We start from the raw sequence: 25,606 nt of genomic DNA, 5'->3' as shown, positions 1-25,606 counted from the left end.
GAACTGAACTCCAGGTATGGCTATAATACACAGTCAGTTCTTTCAGTGGCCTTGAGATTTCTCAGGAAGGCACTTTAAGGGAGCTGGTATCATCCTATGGATCTAGCTTTTAGTCATGAGAAACAATGTCAGTATTGTTCAAGTCTGCTCAGGCCAAGGTTGAGATCTAGAGGCTGAGCCCAGTAGTAGGTTTGGAGGAGCCTAGCTGGAGTTTTGGCAAGGAGAGAGTTTTTGTTGAGTAACAAGACCCAAGACTCTCTGGCCCATATTCCAATACTTTCAGGATTACGATTGTTGCATATCAAGAACTTTCTGACCTGCATGAGAAGTTCAACCAGAACTGAAAGGAGAAGAAGAATGACTGAATAAGGAGATTAACAAGAAAGAAAATATTAGCCTTTGATTAGAATCTCCCCGCCCCAACTCCTGCCCCTACCTCCCATTTTATTGGATCTTGGTTAAAATGCTCAGAACTCATCTTCTTCTTGAAAGAAGTATTCCCACCTGTTCTGTGGGATTAATGATTGAGCCTAAGTATTTCATGGGTTGGATAAATTATGCCCAGGAAACTCCTCTATTGGCAGGTGGATACTTTGAGCCACCTGGAAAGCCCTTGCCTGGGAGTCTCATCACCTAATTTCTTAATAAGTTAGCAGTGTAAGCATATGCTTTCCCTGTAACTCGTTCTGGTGGGGGGAGTGGCAGTCACTGTCTCACATAGCTGACCACTGAGATGATTTCTTGGGTACTGATTTCCTCAGCTCACCATGAGCAACTGTTGTTTGTTGCTGTTGAGTCTCTAGGTCATGCCTGACTCTTTTGTGATCCAGGCTCCTCATCCATGGGATTTCCCAGGCAAGAATCCTGGAGCAGATTGCGATTTCCTTCTCCAGAGGATCTTCCCAACCCAGAGGATCCAACTCGTGTCTCCTGCTTTGCAGACAGATTCTTTACCACTGAGCCACCTGGGAAGCCAATGAACAACTATATTACTCATTAATCTTCTGTTGGTCAAGACCCTGAAAACAAGTGGTGGCCGTGGACCTGTTTTGTGTTTTCAAAACCTGGTGTTTAGAGAACTTTCTGGAACTTGTAAGATCTGGAAGAAAGCCAGCATTGCCTTTATAAATACAGTATTTTTCCAATCCCGTTACTTAAGATTTAGTCATTATTGACAGATTTCTTCTTTGTTTTCATCCTCTTTTTCTTCTTTTCTCCTTATTTTTTCCCTTCTTTCTCTCCCTTCCTTCCTTCCCTCTTTCCCTTCCTCCTTTCTCCTTCAACTTTACAACTCAGTAAACATTTTCTCATTGGTTGCTAGACCCACTGATTGTCAAACTAGCAAACTGCCAATCTGTGGAATCAGAATGCATGTTAAAACTGCTGTTAGCCAGGGGGTATCAGTTGTGATGTAGCTGTCTTTGTGGTCAATGTGGGGTCAAAGCTGTGTGCACCGTCACCATTTCAGTCTATGGATATGATATTAGCATTCCACATGCTGAGTTTAACTGCCTTGAAAAATATCTTCAAGGAGATTATGTTACAATTCAGCAATTTTTTTAAAAAGCCATTTGAGTGTACAAAAAGAGAAATAGAAATGTAAGGCATTATTTTGATATTTGTGAAGTAAATAGTCTTCACTGAAGAATGACCTACCAGCATCAAAGCTTGCAAAATGGTGTCACAGCTTGGAACAAAATGTCACAGACAGTGGTGACTTACTCTTGTTATAAATGTTGGCTTACAGTTGTTTTGAGTTCTCTGGATGGAAAAGCAGCCATTATTGTGCTGGTTCAGAAAGAGATTAAAAAACAGGTTTTAGAAACCAAAACAAACCAACAAAGAGCAGCAATGACAAAAAATCCTGGATTCAAATCCTGACTCCTGATGAAAGATTTGTTTGTGCTGAAACTTAGTTTTCTCTGCTAACAGAGAAATTTAACATATACCCAGCAGGGTTATAAAAATAAATGCAATAGAGGCCAAGCAATGAAATGGATTTAGCTGCAAAGTGTTATTCAGACATAGGCACGTTGCAGAGCTGACTGTTTATGTGTCTGTTTTCTGGTTGTCTGTTGTCCAGAAACTGAACTAACTTCCAGGTGGTGCTAGTGATAAAGAACTCGCCAGCAGTGCATGAGACTTAAGAGATGTGGATTCGATCCCTGGGTAGGGAAGACCCACCAGAGAAGGGCATGGCAACCCACTCCAGGACTCTTGCCTGGGAAATCCTATGGATAGGAAGCCTGGTGGCCTACAATCCATGACTCTTTGTGTCTGACTCACAAACATTGTCCATAGAGGTAGAAAGAACAAAAGATGAGGACCAAATGCTTAGAACCCCAGACGAACGCATCTTTAAAATTTTTACTGTAAAAAAGATGTAAATAAATGCAGAAAAATATGCAAGTCCTAGCATTTCGATGAATTTTCACAAGGTCAGCTAGATAGGAAACAAACATTGGAAGTAGCCAAAAGCCCCTTATGCCCCCTCCCAGACACCATTGAAAAGAATCACTGTCTAACTTCTCACATCATAGATTCACATTTCTCATCTATGTCTACTGTGTTACTTCAGTACTTAAAACCCAAAACTCGAGGTGTAAAACCAGGAGCTGTGTTTCATGTGGGAAGAGGTCACGGTCCCTGGCATTGAACCCTCAATGCCGTGAGTAGAAAACAGATCTGAATTTGCATTACAGATGTACTATTTCCTAACTGTGATTTGAGGAATGCCAGTTTTTCTTCCGAATCTCTAGTTTCCTCGTTAGCAAAGTGGAAAGAGATGCTGAATTCACGATGCTGTTGTCAAACTAAGTGAGACGATATCTAAACAGATGCTCAGTCAGGGTCTGGTGCTAGTTACGTATTGGTTGTGGGGGTCTGGGGAAAATGTGTGAGTAACAGTGAGACTGAAAAGATGGCCTATTTGATGAGACGGAGTCCTGGATCTTTGCAGCCTGAGAAAGGAAGCTTCACCAAGGCCCTAGGGGATGCTGCCTGTGATTGGAAGAGAGTGGAACAGAGAAGGCAGAGCACTCAGCTCTTTGCCCAGCACTACCTCTAACATGCTGGGTGACCTCTCACCCATCCCCTTCCTTCTGGAGCCTCAGTTTCTTCTCCCATGTAATTTATGGATGCTATAATAAGTTTTTCCCACTACGAGTCTCACTCAAAAACACTGCCAATCTATACTTAGCCAACTTGGAAAAGCATAGAATAAAAATATACAGTAATTGCAGTGCCCAAACATACAGACAAACTGAAATACATTTGGGGAGTGTACAAAGGCATAGAAAGAGCTCCAAACCACCCCATCTAAGGATGACAATTCTATCATCTAAGGATGACAATTCTGCATAGGTTAAATGTCACTGTAATTCCCCAGGCCAGGCTTCAGCAATACGTGAACTATGAACTTCCACATGCTCAAGCTGGTTTTAGAAAAGGCAGAGGAACCAGATATCAAATTGCCAACATCCACTGGGTCATCAAAAAAGCAAGAAGAGTTCCAGAAAAACATCTATTTCTGCTTTATTGACTATGCCAAAGCCTTTGACTGTGTGGATCACAATAAACTGTGGAAAATTCTGAAAGAGATGGGAATACCAGACCACCTGACCTGCCTCTTGAGAAACCTGTATGCAGGTCAGGAAGCAACAGTTAGAACTGGACATGGAAAAACAAACTGGTTCCAAATAGGAAAAGGAGTACGTCAAGGCTGTATATTGTCACCCTGCTCATTTAACTTAATGCAGAGTACATCATGAGTATGTATGTATTCTTAGTATCTGCTGCTTCTGTTAGGTCCATACCGTTTCTGTCCTTTATTGTGCCCATCTTTGCATGAAATGTTCCCTTGGTATCTCTGATTTTCTTGAAGAGATCTGTAGACTTTCCCTTTCTATTATTTTCCTCTGTTTCTTTGCTTTGATCGCTGAGGAAGGCTTTCTTATCTCCCCTTGTTATTCTTTGGAACTCTGCATTCAAATGGGTATATCTTTCCTTTTCCCCTTTCTTTGCCTTTTCACTTAATCACTACTGTTCATTTATTCTCTGTCAGGCATTAAAATTTTAAGTAAACCAGCAAACAAATGTTTCTGTTTTCTCAAACAATTACGTTATATGTCACAAACTTATAAGTGCTAAGAAGGAATCTAAAGCGAGGGAGAGAAATGGGGTGGGCGTACTCTAGTTTATCAGGGACAGTTATGCAGTGCATTCCCTGATAAGATGACATTTGAGAGATTTGAAGAAAAGAAATGAGCCATGCAGGTGTTGAAGCAAGAATGTGCCAGGCAGTAGAAAGAGATCAAAGTTCCTGAGGTGGAACAAGGCACGATGAATACACAGAGCACCCTCGAGGCCCCGAGGCTGGAGAGGAGTTGCAGGTGGCGAGGTCAGGTAATGACAAATGGATGCTTTGACTTTGAGAGGATTTTTTTTTTAACATTTCTTTATAAATGGGCAAGAAAATGTTGCCAAATTCCCAATTAGACCACTAATTTAAATAATTCAAAGCTTCTTTAGCTTACCGAGTCCTCTAGTTTCAGAACATCTTTATCTGAGCATAACATGTTAGAGCTGGGCTGGGTGAAGCACAAGCTGGAATCTGAAGCACAAGCTGGAATCAAGATTGCTGGGAAAAATATCAATCACCTCAGATATGCAGATGACTCCACCCTTATGGCAGAAAGTGAAGAAGAACTAAAGAGCCTCTTGACGAAAATGAAAGAGGAGAGTGAAAAAGTTGGCTTAAAGCTCAACATTCAGAAAACGAAGATCATGGCATCCGGTCCCATCACTTCATGGGAAATAGATGGGGAAACAGTGGAAACAGGGGTTGACTTTATATTTTTGGGCTCCAAAATCACTGCAGATGGTGACTGCAGCCATGAAATCAAAAGACGCTTACTCCTTGGAAGGAAAGTTATGACCAACCTAGACAGCATTTTAAAAAGCAGAGACGTTACTTTGTCAACAAAGGTCCATTTAGTCAAGGCTATGGTTTTTCCAGTAGTCATATATGGATGTGAGAGTTGGACTGGGAAGAAAGCTGAGCACCAAAGAATTGATGCTTTTGAACTGTGGTGTTGGAGAAGACTCTTGAGAGTCTCTTGGACTGCAAGGAGATCCAACAAGTCCATCCTAAAGATCAGTCCTGGATGTTCATTGGAAGGACTGATGTGGAAGCTGAAACTCCAATACTTTGGCCACCTGATGTGAAGAGCTGACTCATTTGAAAAGACCCTGATGTTGGAAAAGATTGAAGGCAGGAGGAGAAGGAGATGACAGATGATGAGATAGCTAGATGGCATCACTGACTCAATAGACATGAGTATGGGTGAACTCTGGGAGTTGGTGATGGACAGGGAGGCCTGTCATGCTGTGGTTCATGGGGTCGCAAAGAGTCAGACCTGACTGAGTGACTGAACTGAGTAGACCAAGACACACCCACAAGGACACCATGTAGTAAAGATAAAAGAATTTCCTGTGTGATGCTATGTGTCGACACCAAGTGCAGATGACTAATCTGGAGAGATATAAAGAATGGCTCTGTCTAAGGTATGTATGTGTGCTCAGTCATGTCCGACTCTGCAACCCCATGGACTGTAGCCTATCAGGCTCCTCTGTACATGGGATTCGCCAGGCAAGAACACTGGATTGGGTTGCCATTTCCTCCTCCAAGTCTAAAGTATAACCTTCCTAATACTTATAGACAGGCAGTTCCAGGAGGCAGTGTCTGTCTTGACGTCAGGGGGCTGCAAACCAACGTTTGAGATGTTATATTTAGTGGAGACAAGCCTTCCAGCCCTGAGATTGTGAGTCTAAGACCTTGGTGGGAAAGAGCTCAAATCAACGAAATACCCACCAAATCATCTACAAATTATTCCAAAATCATCCAGAAGGCATTCATGTGAGGTGCAAAGATTTAAAATTATTTTCATACTTAGAATTTGAATTAGCATTCATAGGCAGAAGGTTATTAGAAATTATTAACTCTACTTCCAAAAAAATATATAGTCTTTTATATATATATATAAAGACTCTCAGTCTATGGAATTTTCCAAGCAAGAGTACTGGAGTGGGTTGCCATTTCCTTCTCCAGGGGATCTTCCCAATCCAGGGATTGAACCCAGGTCTCCCGCACTGCAGGCAGACGCTTTACTGTCTGAGCCACCAGGGAAGCCTACATATATATATATATATATATGTATATATATATGTATATGTATATATATATGTATATGTATATATATATCAGTTCAGTTCAGTTCAGTCGCTCAGTCATGTCCGACTCTTTGCGACCCCATGAATCGCAGCACGCCAGGCCTCCCTGTCCATCACCAACTCCTGAAGTTCACTCAAACTCATGTCTGAGTCAGTGATGTCATCCAGCCATCTCATCCTCTGTCGTCCCCTTCTCCTCCTGCCCCCAATCCCTCCTAGCATCAGAGTCTTTTCCAATGAGTCAACTCTTCGCATGAGGTGGCCAAAGTACTGGAGTTTCAGCTTCAGCATCATTCCTTCCAAAGAAATCCCAGGGCTGATCTCCTTCAGAATGGACTGGTTGGATGTCCTTGCAGTCCAAGGGACTCTCAAGAGTCTTCTCCAACACCACAGTTCAAAAGCATCAATTCTTCGGTGCTCAGCCTTCTTCACAGTCCAACTCTCACATCCATACATGACCACAGGAAAAACCATGGCCTTGACTAGACGAACCTTTGTTGGCAAAGTAATGTTTCTGCTTTTGAATATGCTATCTAGGTTGGTCATAACTTTCCTTCCAAGGAGTAAGCGTCTTTTAATTTCATGGCTGCAGTCACCATCTGCAGTGATTTTGGAGCTCAGAAAAATAAAGTCTGACATGGTTTCCACTGTTTCCCCATCTATTTCCCATGAAGTGAAGGGACTGGATGCCATTATTTTCGTTTTCTGACTGTTGCGCTTAAAGCCAACTTTTTCACTCTCCGCCTTCACTTTCATCAAGAGGCTTTTTAGTTCCTCTTCACTTTCTGTCATAAGGGTGGTGTCATCAGCATATCTGAGGTTATTGATATTTCTCCTGGCAATCTTGATTCCAGCCTGTGTTTCTTCCAGTCCAGCGTTTCTCATGATGTACTCTGCATAGAAGTTAAATAAACAGGGTGACAATATACAGCCTTGACATACTCCTTTTCCTATTTGGAACCAGTCTGTTGTTCCATGTCCAGTTCTAACTGTTGCTTCCTGACCTGCATACAGGTTTCTCAAGAGGCAGGTCAGGTGGTCTGGGATTCCATCTCTTTCAGAATTTTCTGCAGTTTATTGTGATCCACACAGTCAAAGGCTTTGGCATAGTCAATAAAGCAGAAATAGATGTTTTTCTGGAACTCTCTTGCTTTTTCGATGATCCAGCAGATGTTGGCAATATGAGCTATCGTTCCTCTGCCTTTTCTAAAACCAGCTTGAACATCAGGAAGTTCATGGTTCACATATTGCTGAAGCCTGGCTTAGAGAATTTTGAGCATTACTCTACTAGAATGTGAGATCAGTGCAATTGTGCGGTAGTTTGAGCATTCTTTGGCATTGCCTTTCTTTGGTATTGGAATGAAAATGGACCTTTTCCAGTCCTGTGGTCACTGCTGAGTTTTCCAAATTTTCTGGCATATTGAGTGTGGCACTTTCACAGCATCATCTTTCAGGCTTTGGAATAGCTCAACTGGAATTCTATCACCTCCACTAGCTTTGTTCATAGTGATGTTTTCTAAGGCCCACTTGACTTCATATTCCAGGATGTCTGGCTCTAGGTCAGTGATCACACCATCGTGATTATCTGGGTCATGAAGATCTTTTTTGTACAGTTCTTCTGTGTATTCTTGGCACCTCTTCTTAATATCTATCTTCTGCTTCTGTTAGGTTCATACCATTTCTGTCCTTTATCGAGCCCATCTTTGCATATAATGTTCCCTTGGTATCTCTAATTTTCTTGAAGAGATCTCTAGTCTTTCCCATTCTGTTGTTTTCCTCTGTTTCTTTGCATTGATCACTGAAGAAGGCTTTCTTATCTCTTCTTGCTATTCTTTGGAACTCTGCATTCAGATGTTTATGTCTTTCCTTTTCTCCTTTGCTTTTTGCTTCTCTTCTTTTCACAGCTATTTGTAAGGCCTCCCCAGACAGCCATTTTGCTTTTTTGCATTTCTTTTCCATGGGGATGGTCTTGATCCCTGTCTCCTGTACAATGTCACGAACCTCATTCCATAGTTCATCAGGCACTCTATCTATCAGATCTAGGCCCTTAAATCTATTTCTCACTTCCACTGTATAATCATAAGGGATTTGATTTAGGTCATACCTGAATGGTCTAGTGGTTTTCCCTACTTTCTTCAATTTAAGTCTGAATTTGGCAATAAGGAATTCATGATCTGAGCCCCAGTCAGCTCCCCATCTTGTTTTTGCTGACTGTATAGAGCTTCTCCATCTTTGGCTGCAAAGAATACAATCAATCTGATTTCGGTGTTGACCATCTGGTGATGTCCATGTATAGCGTTTCTCTTGTGTTGTTGAAAAAGGGTGTTTGCTATACCAGTGCATTCTCTTGGCAAAACTCTATTAGTCTTTGCCCTGCTTCATTCCGTATTCCAAGGCCAAATTTGCCTGTTACTCCAGGTGTTTCTTGACTTTCTACTTTGCATTCCAGTCCCCTATAATGAAAAGGACATCTTTTTTGGGTGTTAGTTCTAAAAGGTCTTGTAGGTCTTCATAGAACCATTCAACTTCAGCTTCTTCAGCGTTACTGGTTGGGGCATAGACTTGGATTACTGTGATATTGAATGGTTTGCCTTGGAAACGAACAGAGATCATTCTGTCGTTTTTGAGATTGCATCCAAGTACTGCATTTTGGACTTTTTTGTTGACCATGATGGCTACTCCATTTCTTCTTAGGGATTCCTGCCTGCAGTAATAGGTTTAATGGTCTTCTGAGTTAAATTCACTCATTCCAGTCCATTTTAGTTCGCTGATTCCTAGAATGTGGACATTCACTCTTGCCATCTCTTGTTTGACCACTTCCAATTTGCCTTGATTCATGGACCTGACATTCCAGGTTCCTATGCAATATTGCTCTTTACAGCATCAGACCTTGCTTCTATCACCAGTCACATCCACAGCTGGGTATTGTTTTTGCTTTGGCTCCATCCCTTCATTCTTTCTGGGGTTATTTCTCCACTGATCTCCAGTAGCATATTGGGCACCTACTGACCTGGGGGGTTCCTCTTTCAGCATCCTATCATTTTGCCTTTTCATACTGTTCATGGGGTTTCAAGGCAAGAATACTGAAGTGGTTTGCCTTTCCCTTCTCCAGTGGACCACATTACACAAATATATGTATATTATATATGTATATATACAAATACAGTTTTGAGGTTTGCTAAGCCACATCCTATCAGTGACATGTTAAATCCATCCTTTATCATCCTGGATCTTGATTTTCTTATTGGAAAAAAAAAATAATAACCATCCCAGAAACCTCTGAGGATTAAATGAGATCTTAAGTGCAAAAACACAGTAAACTGTTAAATGCCCTTTGAGGTGTGTGTGTGTGTGTGTGTGTGTATGGGATTTCCCAGGTGGCTCAGTGGTACAGAACCCACCTCCAGTGCTGGAGATGCATGTGTGTGTGTATGTGTGTATATGTGGGTTTTTTTGTAAATATGTATACATTTTAAGGATTTTTATAATGTATATAACACATACAACATATACAATTATCTATTTATCTATATATATATTTTAAAGAATTTTTCGGGAATTCCCTGGCTGTCCAGTAGTTAGAAATGTGTGCTTTCATTGCCTAGGGCCCGGCTTCAATCCTTAACCAGTGAACTAAGATCCTATAAGCCTTGCAGGATGGTTAAAAAAAAAGAATCTTTATAATGTATTAAAGGTCAAAAAAACCCTTTGGCAGACTGGGACGATAAATTCTCTTCTCACTTCTATGCCCTAAAATGAAATAACTAGTTATGTGAATTTAAACACCATACTTTATAAGGCAAAATGACGAGAGAAATAGATGATGGATATAATACTTTTTTATTATCTTTAAAAAGAAAAACGTAACTTTTTCCTGGGGGAGAGAAGTTTTTTTTTTTTTCCCTAACAATAAATTCTAAAATGGATTTACCTGCTCAGTCCTCCAGACCCTGAGGACAACCCCGATCTCTAGACTCCTTGTATATTTCTCCGTACACTATACCAGCTCCCTCCATTTCACCTTGCTTTCCAACTCAAAAGATTTCCAATAGCACCTGTTCAACAGGTCAAACATCACAGAATCCACCCATTCTGTTACAGATCCATTCACACATTTACTGGGAAGAACACCCGCAAGTGTCTTTTAGTGTTCGACACTAAACATCCAAACAGGAAAGAGCAGGGAGGTCCTGGCTTCCAAGGAAGAGAAACATGGACTCCAGATGTCCTACAGAGATGTAACACATGGCCAGCCTGGGACGGCGGGGCGGTGGCGGGTGGGGTGGGGTGGGGTTGGGCACTGAAGGACCAAGACACACAAAGTGTTCTACTACCTCCTTTTGTTTGAATCCTCTGTGTTTTGTTTTGTTTGCCATTCCACACAGCTGGACCTTAGTCTGAATCTTAATTTTCTCAACAGGGATCAAACTGCTCCACCTTCCCCATTGCAGTGGAAGTGTGACATCCTACTCATTGGACCTCCAGAGAATTCCCATGTAAATAAGCACTTTTTTAGGTCCCTTTTCTTTTCTTAAATTAATTAATTTTTAATTGAAGGATCTGTATGCAGATCAGGAAGCAACAGTTAGAACTGGACATGGAACAACAGACTGGTTCCAAATTGGGAAAGGAGTACGTCAAGGCTGCATATTGTCACCCTGCTTATTTAACTTATATGCAGAGTACATCATGAGAAACGCTGGGCTGGATGAAGCACAAGCTGGAATCAAGATTGCCAGGAGAAATAACAATAACCTCAGATATGCAGATAACACCACCCTTATGGCAGAAAGTGAAGAAGAACTAAAGAGCCTCTTGATGAAAGTGAAAGAGGAGAGTGAAAACGTTGGCTTGAAGCTCAACATTCAGAAAACTAAGATCATGGCATCTGGTCCCATTAGTTCATGGGAAATAGATGGGGAAACAATGGACACAGTGACAGACTTTATTTTTTTGGTCTCCAAAATCACTGCAGATGGTGACTGCAGCCATGAAATTAAAAGATGCTTGCTCCTTGGAAGAAAAGTTATGCCTGACCTAGACAGCATTTTAAAAAGCAGAGACATTACTTTGTCAACAAAAGTCCATCTAGTCAAAGCTATGGTTTTTCCAGTCATCATGTACGGATGTGCGTTGGACTATAAAGAAAGCTGAGCGCAGAACAATTGATGCTTTTGAACTTCAGTGTTGGAGAAGACTCTTGACAGTCCTTTGGACTGCAAGGAGATCCAACCAGTCCATCCTAAAGGAAATCAGTCCTGAATCTTCATTGGAAGGACTGATGCTGAAGCTGAAACTCCAATACTTTGGCCACCCAATATGAAGAACTGACTCATTTGAAAAGACCCTGATGCTGGGAAAGATCGAAGGCAGGAGGAGAAGGGGATGACAGAGGATGAGATGGTTGGATGGCATCACTGACTCTATGGACATGAGTTTGAGTAAACTCCAGGAGTTGGTGATGGACAGGGAGGCCTGGCGTGCTGCGGTTCATGGGTTGCCAAGAGTCGGATACTGAGTAACAGAACTGAACTAAACTGAATTGCTTTACAATATTGATTTCTTTTCTGATGTCCATGAACATGAATTGGCCATAGGTATACACGTGTCCTCTGCCTCTTCTACCTCCAGCCCTTCTTCCCCCATTTCCCACCCCTCAAGATTGTCACAGAGCCCCAGTTTGAGTTCTCTAAAGTGTGGATGTGAGCCCTGAGGGATGTGCCCTCGGCACATCCAGTCTGTGCCGAGCCTGACAAGGGAGAGACAGATGTGAGCTTGGGGTCTCCTGGCCACCCAGCCAATGCCCCTGTTCCCACCCGGCATGGAGGCTGAAGGCTGAGGGACACTGGAGGCAACCAGGCCAGTTGCTGCCGGCTGTCTCTTAACCAAAGCTAAAGGGCTGAAGAAAAATGGAGCAAGGCAGCTAAGCCAGAGAAGGGGGTAGCCCATCCATCCCAATCCTGCACCCTGCACCCCACACCCTCGAAGAAAAACCCCTGGAAGAGCCTGCAATGTCATCAGCCACATGAATCTGAAAGCAATGGTGAGAAAGGGGACACCAGATGATGGACAGCACAGAGAGGGGCCGTGATGGGTCCTCCTAAGCTCCCTTCACTGGCCTGCCTGCTTCATTAAAGGGGCATAAGCAAAGCAAACAAACCATAAGGGATAAAAGTAGATTAAGTGAATTAACATTTGTCTTTGCTTTAAATATAGGTTTGTGTTCAACTAAGCTCTATACAGTCAGTGACATATTAAATTCATCCTTTATCATCCTAGGCCTCAATTTCCTTGTTGTGAAACAAGTCACCTTCCCATAAACATCTGAGGATTAAATGAGATCTTATGTGTGAAAACACTTAGTAAACAGTAATGCCCTTCAGTATTCTTAATCCTGTAATCAAACGTTCAGACAGGCGGATTTTTTTAAAAAATCTTCACGTCTTTAAGAAGGTTTTGAGTTGATTTGGTGTACCTTTCTTAATTAGACATGCATTGCTCTTAGAGCGTCTTTTTGTTTTCTCCCTTTTGACTTTTAGATTTCAAATCCGGTTTTCAAGTCTGGAACCAGTGTAGGTAATGGAAAGAATTTGAATTTTGTGACCCTGTGAAGCAATCATTTCTAATCCCAGCTCTGCTGTGAAAAGCAGTGCCACCTCGAATAAGTCCCTGAGGCCTTTTGTTTATTGATCTATAAAATAGAAGTCAAAACACAGCATTCCCTGTTTTACGGTAAGAACACACCACCTCAATCAGTTCTGAAAACTAGAGAACTGTGATTTCTCCAGCTAGCTCCATGTCAATGGCGAGTTCCTCTCCAAATAGACTAGAGGCTTCTTTTGCCCCGGCTTCCATGAATATCAAGCACAACCCCTCCGTATTTTGTCAGGGAAACGGAACACTGCCTTTTATAAGAGAGCGCCTGAGTGGCAGGCTGCCCGGCTCCCTGTGGGCTCTCCCTGTGCTTCCTCTGGGCTTGTATTGATATCTGCATGCAAATGTTGGCTCAGCTTCCCCTTTGCAGGCAATAGATTGCTTCTGCTAAAGCTGCCAGTGCAATATTTTGAAAATAGACATCCACTTCTAGAAGAAAAGAGATCCAAATAAGATTTTTTTCTTTAACATTAAAAATCATTAGAATATCAGTGTCTTTCAGGTCAGCATGAATTTTGAAGCTGTTCCATAAGTCCCTCTTGTCAGGACCACCCATTGGTATAGAGGCAAGTGTCTTTTGGGGGAAAAAAAAAAATCTGTGGAGATGCTCATGTCTGGGCAAAGAATATGGACCAGGTCTAGCCAAGCGCTCTAGGGTTTTCAGTTTCACACTCTTAACCTTGTGTTCCAGGGGGCTCAGTAGTAAAAAATCCGCCTACCAATGCAGGAGACGCAAGAGACATGGGTTTGATCCCTGGGTCAGAAAGATCCCCTGGAGGAGGAAATGGCAACTCATTCCATTATTCCTGCCTGGAAATATTCCATGAACAGAGGAGCCTGGAAAGGAAACAGTCCATGCGGTTGCAAAGCGCCAGACACGACTTAGTGACTGAACACAATCTTGTGTTACAGGTTGATTCGCATCTTTCCCAAATTCATGGGTTGAGGTATCAGCCCCTAGTCCCACAGAACATGGACTTATTTGGAAATAGAGTCTTCACAGATATAATGAGTTATGATGAAGTCATACTGAAGTAGAAGGGGCCGACATCTGACATGACTATGCCCTTATAAAAAGGGGAAATATTTACCCAGACATGTTCACAAGGAGAAGGGAAGATGAAGGCAGAGATTAGGGTGATGCTTGTAACAAGCCGGGGAACACCAGAGATCATCAGCAAAACACCAGAAGCCAGGGGAGAGGCTCTGAGGTCCCTTCCCAGGGCTCCCTCAGAGAGGGGACTCCCTCAGAGCCCTGGGAAGGGACCCATCCCCACCAGCATCTTCATCTGAGACCTCCAGCCTCCACACTGAGACGCTACATCTCCGTTGTTTAAATTGTCCAGCCTGTGGTACTTTGTTACAGCGGCTCTGGAAAATGAATATCCTTTGGAAGTTCCTAACGGTCCTGGAAATGAAAGATTATGACAGGGGAAGGGCACCCACAGAAATCATTCAGTGTGATCATTTCATGATTCATGAAGAAATAGTATCTGGAATCTTCCTCCAATACTTAGAGGGGAGGGGTTGACTAAGAAGCCTTGGCTCCTGGTTACCAGGTGGTGTGCCTTTTTGCTACTTGGCTGTACTGTTAGTGAGGAGATACATGGGGAAAGGTTAATGTCATTCAATATAAACATGCCATCAACCTAGAAAAATTCAGACTTCCTGTTCAGTCCATGGAGGCATAGAGGCACCCTACCCAACCCTCTCTGGACTTTTCCTAGGCGTGTGCCTGCCCCTCTCTTATGTCCTGAGCAGGCTATACTGCTTCTCAGAGAAGCTGTAACTAGAAGGCTCCTCAGATTCTCAGATGTCACTTTCACTTTCTTTCAGTCTTTGCTTAAATACCACTGTTTCTCCCTTGTTGTCCTGCCACTGCTGCTGCTTTTCAGTCCTCTGACTTTTTGAGACCCCATGGACTTAGCCCACCGGCTCCTCTGTCCAAGGGATTCTCCAGGCAAGAACCCTAGAGTGGGTTGCCATGACCTCCTTCAGGGGATTTTCCCAACCCAGGGATCAAACCCGAGTCTCTTGCATCTCCTGAATTGGCAGCCGGAGTCTTTACCACTAGCGCCACCTGGGAAGCCTCTATTCTGCTATGCTTCTTTCCAAATAGTACTTCTGATGCTACTTACATACTCTATTTATTTCTTGCATCTCCTGAATTGGCAGCCGGAGTCTTTACCACTAGCGCCACCTGGGAAGCCTCTATTCTGCTATGCTTCTTTCCAAATAGTACTTCTGATGCTACTTACATACTCTATTTATTTCTCTTTATTGACTGGATCTCTCTACTAAAACATAAGCATGAGAAAGTCAGGGATCTTTTTCTGATTTGTTCACTTTGTTGTTCAGTTAGTAAGTCATGTCTGACTCATTGTGACCCCAAGGACTGCAGCACGCCAGGCCTCCCTGTCCATCACCAACTCCTGGCGCTTGCTCAAACTCATGTCCATCGAGTCAGTGATGCCATCCAACCATCTCATCCTCTGTCATCTCCTCCTCCTGCCTTCAATCTTTTCCAGTATCAGGGTCTTTTCCAGTGAGTCAGCTCTTTGCATCACGTGGCCAAGCTCCATGTGGAGCTTCAGCATCAGTACTTCCAATGAATATTCAGAGTTGATTTTCTTTAGGATTGACTTGGTTTGACCTCCTTGCTTTGTTCACTTCTATATCCCAAATGTCTAAAATAGTATTGCTTGCCATATATTTGGCTTCTAATTTTTTTTATTGTTGATATAATGCATAAACGTTTTAAAAACATCTTTATTTGAATACTTTCAATGTTACTACTGAATGTAGTTGAGTAATTCAATGTCATTCCTTTGCTCTTTGGAAGACAGCCTCAGAGTGAGGTGTCAGCGACTCAAGGGTTCTTTTGTCTCTGGCAACCTTGGATTTTGGTCTAGTGCCCTGAGTTAGTGGCAAGAATTGTAATTGAGAGAAAGGCCAAAAGAAGCTGAGAAAGCATTGGTGGAAACAATTAAACCTTAGCGTTTAACCGGCAACAACTTTTCTTTGATTATTTCTTAATGTGTTTACAGTTTGTGTGTGTGCGTGTTTAAATTAGGCTATAGTGACAAAAAATTTTTTTGACAAGATATAAATATTTTCCAGAGTGCCATAAGTTAAAAAGGTGGCAACTAGTCACATGGGCCTGTTTACATTTTGATTAATCAAAAGCTGCTGCTGCTAAGTCACTTCAGTCATGCCTGACTCTGTGCGACCCCATAGACGGCAGCCCACCAGCCTCCCCCTTCCCTGGGATTCTCCAGGCAATAACACTGGAGTGGGTTGCCATTTCCAATGCATGAAAGTGAAAAGTGAAAGTGAAGTCGCTCAGTCGTGTCCGACTCTCAGCAACCCCATGGACTGCAGCCCACCAGGCTCCTCCGTGCATGGGATTTTCCAGGCAAGAGTACTGGAGGGGGTGCCATTGCCTTCTCTGTAATCAAAAGCGGTTGAAGTTAAAAATTCAGCTCCTTAGTCACATCATCCCCCGTCTTTATTGCTCAATAGCCACATGTGGCTGTTGGCTGCCAGACCTGCCAGAGTCGATGGAGAGCATCCCCGTCATTCTAGGCAGGAGGGCTCCATGTGTGTTTCTTAATGTCTGGATGTTAAGCATCAGGAAACCAAGGCACCACAAGGAACAGGGGAAATTTTCACTCTTCCTTGGATCACATGGTTCACTGGCCAATTGACTTAGGCCAAGTAGACTTAGCTAGATGTTATGCTTACTTTCTTCCATAACCATTTAATAGATTTGTGAGTAATGGGAAATATTATAGTATGTTTTAGTCAGGTTATGGTATTAGTTGCTCAGATCCTGGGGATTTTCAACCTATTGAAGAGAAGCAATGCAGGAAAGGACACAGACGTATGTAAGACTTTCGTAAGTTCAGATCAGATCAGATCAGTCGCTCAGTCATGTCCGACTCTTTTCGACCCCATGAATCGCAGCACGCCAGGCCTCCCTGTCCATCACCAACTCCCGGAGTTCACTCAGACTCACACCCATCGAGTCAGTGATGCCATCCAGCCATCTCATCCTCTGTCGTCCCCTTCTCCTCCTGCCCCCAATCCCTCCCAGCATCAGAGTCTTTTCCAATGAGTCAACTCTTCGCATCAGGTGGCCAAAGTACTGGAATTTCAGCTTTAGCATCATTCCTTCCAAAGAAATCCCAGGGCTGATCTCCTTTAGAATGGACTGGTTGGATCTCCTCCATAAGTTCAAGCATATACAAATGGTTCAGAATGATTGAAGTTTGGGGTCTACAGAGCACTAGGGCTTGGGTCACAAAACTTGAGCTGTAGCTGATATATATTTATATCCCTAGCACTTGACATAATACATATTAGTCTACTCCTGTGTATCTGTTGTTGAATGAATGAGTGAATCAATCAGTTAAGCAACCAATAGATCAACCAACCAACTGCAAATGATGTATATACAAAGCCAGATGCATTTGTCAGGCTAGAGATGTTATTCCCTACTAATAAATACAACTCAATATTCTAGAGGCTCTCCACTATAAAAGTTTGCTTTTCATTTAATATACATGTCTAAATATAGGTCAGAGTGAAGGATAATCTTCCATGTGGGCATTCATGTACTCAGGTTGATTGGACATCTTTTAGCTATAGCATCCTGAACCAGTGGCCTGCCAGGTCACCAAGGGAGAGGAAAAGAGATGGGAGAGAGATGGCCCTTAGGTATCTCAGCCCAGGAATAACTGGAGTCAATTCTACTCACAGGTCATTGGCAAGAACTTGTCACATAACCCCGTTCTCTTCAAGGAAGACCAGGAAACAGAAAGGAGCACACATGTTTGGTGTGCATCATCCAACTAGCACAGCACATCACAGAGGACCATTGCCAAAAGCTTCAACTTTATCCAATAGGGGTTCACAAGCTATTTTAAAAAATCAGATTTATTTCTTCAAATAAAATATAGTATATAAATACAGCAAAAGTAGAGGTTTCCTGGCTGAGGTGAGAACCCAGAGAGGAGGAACCAAATATCTGCCCACACAACAGACCTTCCTACACCATCTCTGTACCTTCTGTGTTCCTCCAGGAAAATCCAGGGCTCCTCAAGGCAGAGTGAAGATCTGCCAAGGAGTATTGGGAGTCCTGGGAGGGCTTCAAACAGGAGAATGGTGTGATCACATTTTCCCTTTGGGAAGATGAGTGTGGCGAAGCTGTGGAGGGTGGTGGGGAGGGGTGGGTTAGATGGTGGATGTGCAGTGTGGAGGTCAAGGTGAGAAGCTTCTGGAACCATTCAGGTGAGAGAGGAGGAAGGTCTGAACCAAGTCTCTGTGGGGCTCTATATGTTTTCCCAATTTCTGCCGACTCAAAATTCAGAATCTCTTTTTCAGATAGAGAAAGACAAATATCATATGATATCACTTAGATGTGTAATCTAAAGCCAAACAATATAAATGAACTTATTTACAAAACAGACATAGACTCACAGACATAGGAAACAAACTTATGGTTACCAAAGCGGGTAATGGGGCAGAGGTCAGTAGGGTGATAAATTAGAAGACTGGGATTAATTTATACACACTACTATGTATAAAATAGATAATCAGCAAAGTCCTACTATATGGCACAGGGAACTATACTCAATATTTCGTAATAACCTGTAAGGGAAAAGAATCTGAGAACGAATATATATTTGAATCACTTTTACTCTCTACACCTGAAACTAACACAACATTGTAAATAAACTATACTTCAATTAAAGAAAACAAAAAATTCTTGTGTGAGTTAAAGTATATAACTGCAAAAAATTAAAATAAATTTTTTAAAAAATCTCTGAGTCTTTTTAAAAATCTGATCCCTTTGCCCCTTTACAGAGGCTGAAGTCATTCCAAGTTTCCTTTCACCACTGACATAGGTCAGACACCAGAGTCGGAGTCAGCAAATGGTTTGTGTAGAGGGAGAGGGGGCTGACATTCCAGGCCTGTGGGCCATGTGATCTCTATCATAACCACCTGACTCTGCTTTGTTGAGAAAGAGCCGCAAAAGACAATAGGCAGACGGATGGGTGTGGTTCCATTCTAATAAAACTATATTTATGAACCCTGAAATTTGAATTTCATAGATTTCCCACATGTCATGAAACATTATTTGGCTTTCAATTTGTTTTCAATCATTTAAAAATGTGAAATACATTCTTAACTCACAAGCCAAATAGAAACATGCTGTGGGCCACTTTTGGCCTATGCCAAATCTGAATATTAGGATATTATGCTGACCTCTTTTTTAAAAAAATAATATAGAATGATTGCCTCATTGTGAAAAAGACATATTTATGACAGTAATTTTCTTTTTCTTTTCAAAGCAGCATATATTGTGATGAAATAAAAATAAAGGTATGAGACTAAGGTTTTCAACAATTTTTCCATAGACTACTCAGAGACTTAAAAAAAAATACTGAGAATCATTGCGAGTTTAGTCAATGCTGATGTATTTTAATGTTGCACCACCACCAGGCACTGAAACAATCCCACACAATTAGAATAAACAAAGCAAAATGAAACAAGGCTGGAAGGCTCCGGTGTTCCTAGATTCTTTCTTGCCTCTGTCATCAGATCAGATCAGATCTGTCGCTCAGTCGTGTCCGACTCTTTGCGACCCCATGAATCACAGCATGCCAGGCCTCCCTGTCCATCACCAACTCCCGGAGTTCACTCAGGCTCATGTCCATCAAGTCAGTGATGCCATCCAGCAATCTCATCCTCTGTCGTCCCCTTCTCCTCCTGCCCCCAATCCCTCCCAGCATCAGAGTCTTTTCCAATGAGTCAACTCTTCACATGAGGTGGCCAAAGTACTGGAGTTTCAGCTTTAGCATTATTCCTTCCAAAGAAATCCCAGGTCTGATCTTCTTTAGAATGGACTGGTTGGATCTCCTTGCAGTCCAAGGGACTCTCAAGAGGCTTCTCCAACACCACAGTTCAAAAGCATCAATTCTTTGGTGCTCAGCCTTCTTCACAGTCCAACTCTCACATCCATACATGACCACAGGAAAAACCATAGCCTTGATTAGACGAATCTTTGTGGGCAAAGTAATCTCTCTGCTTTTGAATATGCTATCTAGGTTGGTCATAACTTTCCTTCCAAGGAGTAAACGTCTTTTAATTTCATGGCTGCTGTCACCATCTGCAGTGACTTTGGAGCCCAGAAAAATAAAGTCTAACACTGTTTCCACTGTTTCCCCATCTATTTCCCATGAAGTGATGGGACCAGATGCCATGATCTTTGTTTTCTGAATGTTGAGCTTTAAGCCAACTTTTTCCCTCTCCACTTTCACTTTCATCAAGAGGCTTTTTAGTTCCTCTTCACTTTCTGTCATAAGGGTGATGTCGTCTGCATATCTGAGGTTATTGATATTTCTCCTGGCAATCTTGATTCCAGCTTGTGCTTCTTCCAGTCCAGCGTTTCTCATGATGTACTCTGCATAGAAGTTAAATAAGCAGGGTGACAATATACAGCCTTGACGTACTCCTTTTCCTATTTGGAACCAGTCTGTTGTTCCATGTCCAGTTCTAACTGTTGCTTCCTGACCTGCACACAAATTTCTCAAGAGGCAGGTCAGGTGGTCTGATATTCCCATCTCTTTCAGAATTTTCCACAGTTTATTGTGATCAACACAGTCAAAGGCTTTGGCATAGTCAATAAAGCAGAAATGGATGTTTTTCTGGAACTCTCTTGCTTTTTCCATGACCCAGCAGATGTTGGCAATTTGATCTCTGGTTCCTCTGCCTTTTCTAAAACCAGCTTGAACATCAGGAAGTTCATGGTTCACATATTGCTGAAGCCTGGCTTGGAGAATTTTAAGCATTACTTTACTAGAATGTGAGATGAGTGCAATTGTGCAGTAGTTTGAGCATTCTTTAGCATTGCCTTTCTTTGGGATTGGAATGAAAACGGACCTTTTCAGTCCTGTGGCCACTGCTGAGTTTTCCAAATTTGTTGGCATATTGAGTGCAGCACTTTCACAGCATCATCTTTCAGGATTTGGAATAGCTCAACGGGAGTTCCATCACCTCCACTAGCTTTGTTCGTAGTGATGCTTTCTAAGGCCCACTTGACTTCACATTCCAGGATGTCTGGCTCTAGGTCAGTGATCACACCATCATGATTATCTGGGTCGTGAAGATCTTTTTTGTACAGTTCTTCTGTGTATTCTTGGCACCTCTTCTTAATATCTTCTGCTTCTGTTAGGTCCCTACCATTTCTGTCCTTTATCGAGCTCATCTTTGCATGAAATGCTCCTTTGGTATCTCTGATTTTCTTGAAGAGATCTCTAGTCTTTCCCATTCTGTTGTTTTCCTCTATTTCTTTGCATTGATCACTGAAGAAGGCTTTCTCATCTCTTCTTGCTATTCTTTAGAACTCTGCATTCAGATGTTTATATCTTTCCTTTTCTCCTTTGCTTTTTGCTTCTCTTCTTTTCACAGCTATTTGTAAGGCCTCCCCAGACAGCCATTTTGCTTTTTTGCATTTCTTTTCCATGGGGATGGTCTTGATCCCTGTCTCCTGTACAATGTCACGAACCTCATTCCATAGCTCATCAGGCACTCTATCTATCAGATCTAGGCCCTTAAATCTATATCTCACTTCCACTGTATAATCATAAGGGATTTGATTTAGGTCATACCTGAATGGTCTAGTGGTTTTCCCTACTTTCTTCAATTTCGGTCTGAATTTCGCAATAAGGGGTTCATGGTCTGAGCCACAGTCAGCTCCTGGTCTTGTTTTTGCTAACTGTATAGAGCTTCTCCATCTTTGGCTGCAAAGAATATAATCAATCTGATTTCGGTGTTGACCATCTGGTGATGTCCATGTATAGAGTCTTCTCTTGTGTTGTTGGAAGAGAGTGTTTGTTATGACCAGTGCATTTTCTTGGCAAAACTCTATTAGTCTTTGCCCTGCTTCATTCCGTAATCCAAGGCCAAATTTGCCTGTTACTCCAGGTGTTTCTTCACTTCCTACTTTTGCATTCCAGTCCCCTATAATGAAAAGGACATCTTTTTTGGGTGTTAGTTCTAAAAGGTCTTGTAGGTCTTCATAGAACTGTTCAAATTCAGCTTCTTCAGCATTACTGGTTGGGGCATAGACTTGGATTACTGTGATATTGAATGGTTTGCCTTGGAAATGAACAGAGATTATTCTGTCGTTTTTGAGATTGCATCCAAGTACTGCATTTCAGACTCTTTTGTTGACCATGATGGCCACTCCATTTCTTCTGAGGGATTCCTGCCCGCAGTAGTAGATATAATGGTCATCTGAGTTAAATTCACCCATTCTAGTCCATTTCAGTTCGCTGATTTCTAGAATGTTGACATTCACTCTTGCCATCTCTTGTTTGACCACTTCCAATTTGCCTTGATTCATAGACCTGACATTCCAGGTTCCTATGCAATATTGCTCTTTACAGCATGGGACCTTGCTTCTATTACCAGTCACATCCACAGCTGGGTATTGTTTTTGCTTTGGCTCCATCCCTTCATTCTTTCTGGGGTTATTTCTCCACTGATCTCCAGTAGCTACCCCTCGGCCCCACACCCGAGGCCAGGGGCGGTGGCCAGGAGGACCAACACCATGCCATGGCTCCGCGGGCACAGGAGGGCCTAGAGAAGCTATCCCACATTGAAGGTCAGGAAGGGCAGCAGTGAGGAGATACCCCTCATCCAAGGTAAGGAGCACTGGCTTCGCTTTGCTGGAGCAGCCGTGAAGAGATACCCCACACCCAAGGTAAGAGAAACCCAAGTAAGATGGTAGGTGTTGCAAGAGGGCATCAGAGGGCAGACACACTGAAACCATACTCACAGAAAACTAGTCAACCTAATCATACAAGGACCACAGCCTTGTCTAACTCAATGAAACTAAGCCATGCCCGTGGGGCAACCCAAGATGGGTGGGTCATGGTGGAGAGATCTGACAGAACGTGGTCCACTGGAGAAGGGAATGGCAAACCACTTCAGTATTCTTGCCTTGAGAACCCCATGAACGTATGAAAAGGCAAAATGATAGGATACTAAAAGAGAAACTCCCCAGGCCAGTAGGTGCCCAATATGCTACTGGAGATCAGTGGAGAAATAACCCCAGAAAGAATGAAGGGATGGAGCCAAAGCAAAAAGAATACCCAGCCTCTGTCATAGAAACCCAGAAATAAAGATGCCCCATCTCAGGCAGAGTCCACTGTGGTGACCACCAGTTTATTGTGAGAATTCCAATTCACTAAACTGAAAAATAGTTTGGACTTCTTAAAGCCAAGAAAAGAAAACAATTCTGTTCTATTTTCCCTTATCAGAAGTCACACGAGTCTCCTGTGTCTCCTGTATTGCAGGCAAATTCTTCATTGCTGAGCCACAAAGGAAGACCCCAATCCTGGCCCTGCTGCTGCTGCTGCTAAGTTGCTTCAGTCGTGTCTGACTCTGTGCCCCCGTCCCTGGGATTCTCCAGGCAAGAACACTGGAGATCCTGGTCCTAAAAGCATCCAAATGAATAAACATACCATCTAAAGCATTCTATGGTAAAGAACCCACCTGCAAGGGAGGAGATGTAAGAGATGTGGCTTCAATCCCTGGTTTGGAAGATCCCTGGGAGAAGGGCATGACAACCCACTCCAGTATTCTTGCCTCGATGATCCCATGGACAGAGGAGCCTGGCGGGCTACTGTTCATGGGGTTGCAAAGGGTCAGACACAACTGAAATGACTCAGCATGTAAAAGCATTACCTGAAATTATTTGTTCTTAAGATGATTTCAATTTTCAAAGTAAGGCAAATTTATTTTAGATACTTTGAGGAGAAAATGACCTAAAGATATAATGCTGAGAATAAAAAGTCACCCAAAATCTCAAAAACCAGGAACAGCCATTGTAAAACAGAGGTCATTTCTTTAACATAAAGGGAGTCATATCGAATCTGCATATTTAAGCCTAATTTTTTTTTCACTCAACATTATACTCTGCACATCTCCCTATGTCATTAAAAAGTTCTTGGATTGATCATAGAATTTTGTACAGATGTGTTTTTTATTTAATTATTTGATTTAATTAAACCAATCATACAGTTAGTCAACTAATGTCTCTGTGTGACTCCGGGATGCCAGGGACAGACCAAGACACGACAGGCCTCTGGGACAAGGTCCTTGTCCTTATGGAGCTGACATTGGGTGCCTTTTGTCTTTAAGCCTCAGATTGGAGCCTATGATCCTGAGATGAACACAGCAGATTGATTTCTGTTCCCTGGAAGCTCTGAGCTAGTGAGGGAGACAGGTGGGTGGTCCAAGAACAAGGACAGCACAAGGTAAAGAAGGAAGCTTTGCACCTACAGAGAAGAAGGGATACATCCGGGAGGGCGGGCATGGAGGACATGGAAAGCTTCTGCTGAACAAAGCTGAGTTCAAATCACATTCCTTTTTATTCTAGTCCAAAGTATTGATATCTAGATACAGACCATGCTGCATCTAAGTCCAAATGATGTCATTCTGCCCAAGAGAGTCTGGCTTGGTTAGTCATTTAGAGAAGACTGAGCAGTGGGCAAAGAATCCACCTGCAACTCAGGAAATGCAGGAGACGCAGGTTTGATCCTTGGGTTGAGAGGATCCCTTCAAGGAGGAAATGGCAATCCACTCCACTATTCTTGCCTGAAAAATCCCATGGACAGAGAAGCCTGGAGGGCTACAGTCCAAAGGGATGCAAAGAGTCGGACCTGACTGAGCATGCACCTTGGCTGTTGGCCTGGCTTAGCATTTAGTATGAGCTTATTTGGAGAAGGAAATGGCAACCCACTCCAGTATTCTCGCCTGGAGAATTCCATGGACACAGGAGCCTGGCAGGTTAAAGTCTATGGGGTCGCAAGAGTCAAACACGACTGAGCGACTAAGCACACAGCACACACTGAGCTGGGAAAGATTGAAGGTGGGAGGAGAAGGGGACAACAGAGGATGAGATGGTTGGATGGCATAACCAACTCGATGGACATGAGTTTGAATAAGCTCCAGGAGTCAGGGATAGCCAGGGAAGCCTGGGGTGCTGCAGTCCATGGGGCCGCAATGAGTCAGACACAACTGAGCGACTGAACTGAACTGAACTATACTCAACAAACCGGAAAAGATACAGGTTCTCTCACCAGATGATGCTGGAAGCAGCATCATTTAATAGAAATTGTTCTTGGACCAGGATTCCATGCCTTAAATCCTGGACTCAGGATTAATGGAGACAATAATATCCATGCTCTTCCAAGTGACATTTCTTGGGGTCTGTCATCACAGTACACCAGCATCACCTCTGGGGATAGTTCTGGCTCTACCTGGCACAGAAGAGATTCTACTTGTTGTTTTGAATAAATTAGCATAATCTTGCCCACACAGATCCTTATCTGTGAAATGGGAATAGAGTGTCTGCTTGATTTTCACCAAATTGTTATGAAATTTAACTAAGATGCTGTATAAGACAGCAGTGTAGAACAAAATATAAAGTGTTATAATAACCCTTTCTAAAATAAAACCATCACATCGTTTGTGAAGAAGGTTCTAAATTTTCCAAGATGCTTTTACATGTGATAATTGTTATTATTTTTAACCACCTGAGCACATGTAAGTAGATTTTTTCTGTACACCTGTATCTCTTCTATAAAACGTTATTGTCCAGTGTCTTCTGAACCATCTTCAGAGTCATTGTTATTGTTTAGTATGT

General features: G+C 42.5%; 1 long non-coding RNA gene across 1 annotated transcript in view; it reads left to right on the top strand.

Annotated features, from left to right (window-relative positions):
- Positions 1-12,376, top strand: part of LOC138989963 (uncharacterized) — a 44,020-nt gene extending 31,644 nt beyond the window's left edge. Inside the window, exon 3 of the long non-coding RNA XR_011466151.1 lies at positions 10,652-12,376. This is a non-coding gene — a long non-coding RNA (uncharacterized lncRNA). The remainder of the gene's footprint in view (positions 1-10,651) is intronic.
- Positions 12,377-25,606: the final 13,230 nt, after the last annotated feature.

This window comes from Bos mutus, chromosome 11 (genome assembly GCF_027580195.1).
Source record: "Bos mutus isolate GX-2022 chromosome 11, NWIPB_WYAK_1.1, whole genome shotgun sequence".
In the NCBI taxonomy this organism is placed as follows: domain Eukaryota; kingdom Metazoa; phylum Chordata; class Mammalia; order Artiodactyla; family Bovidae; genus Bos; species Bos mutus.
This window is presented reverse-complemented; position numbering and strand designations above follow the sequence as displayed.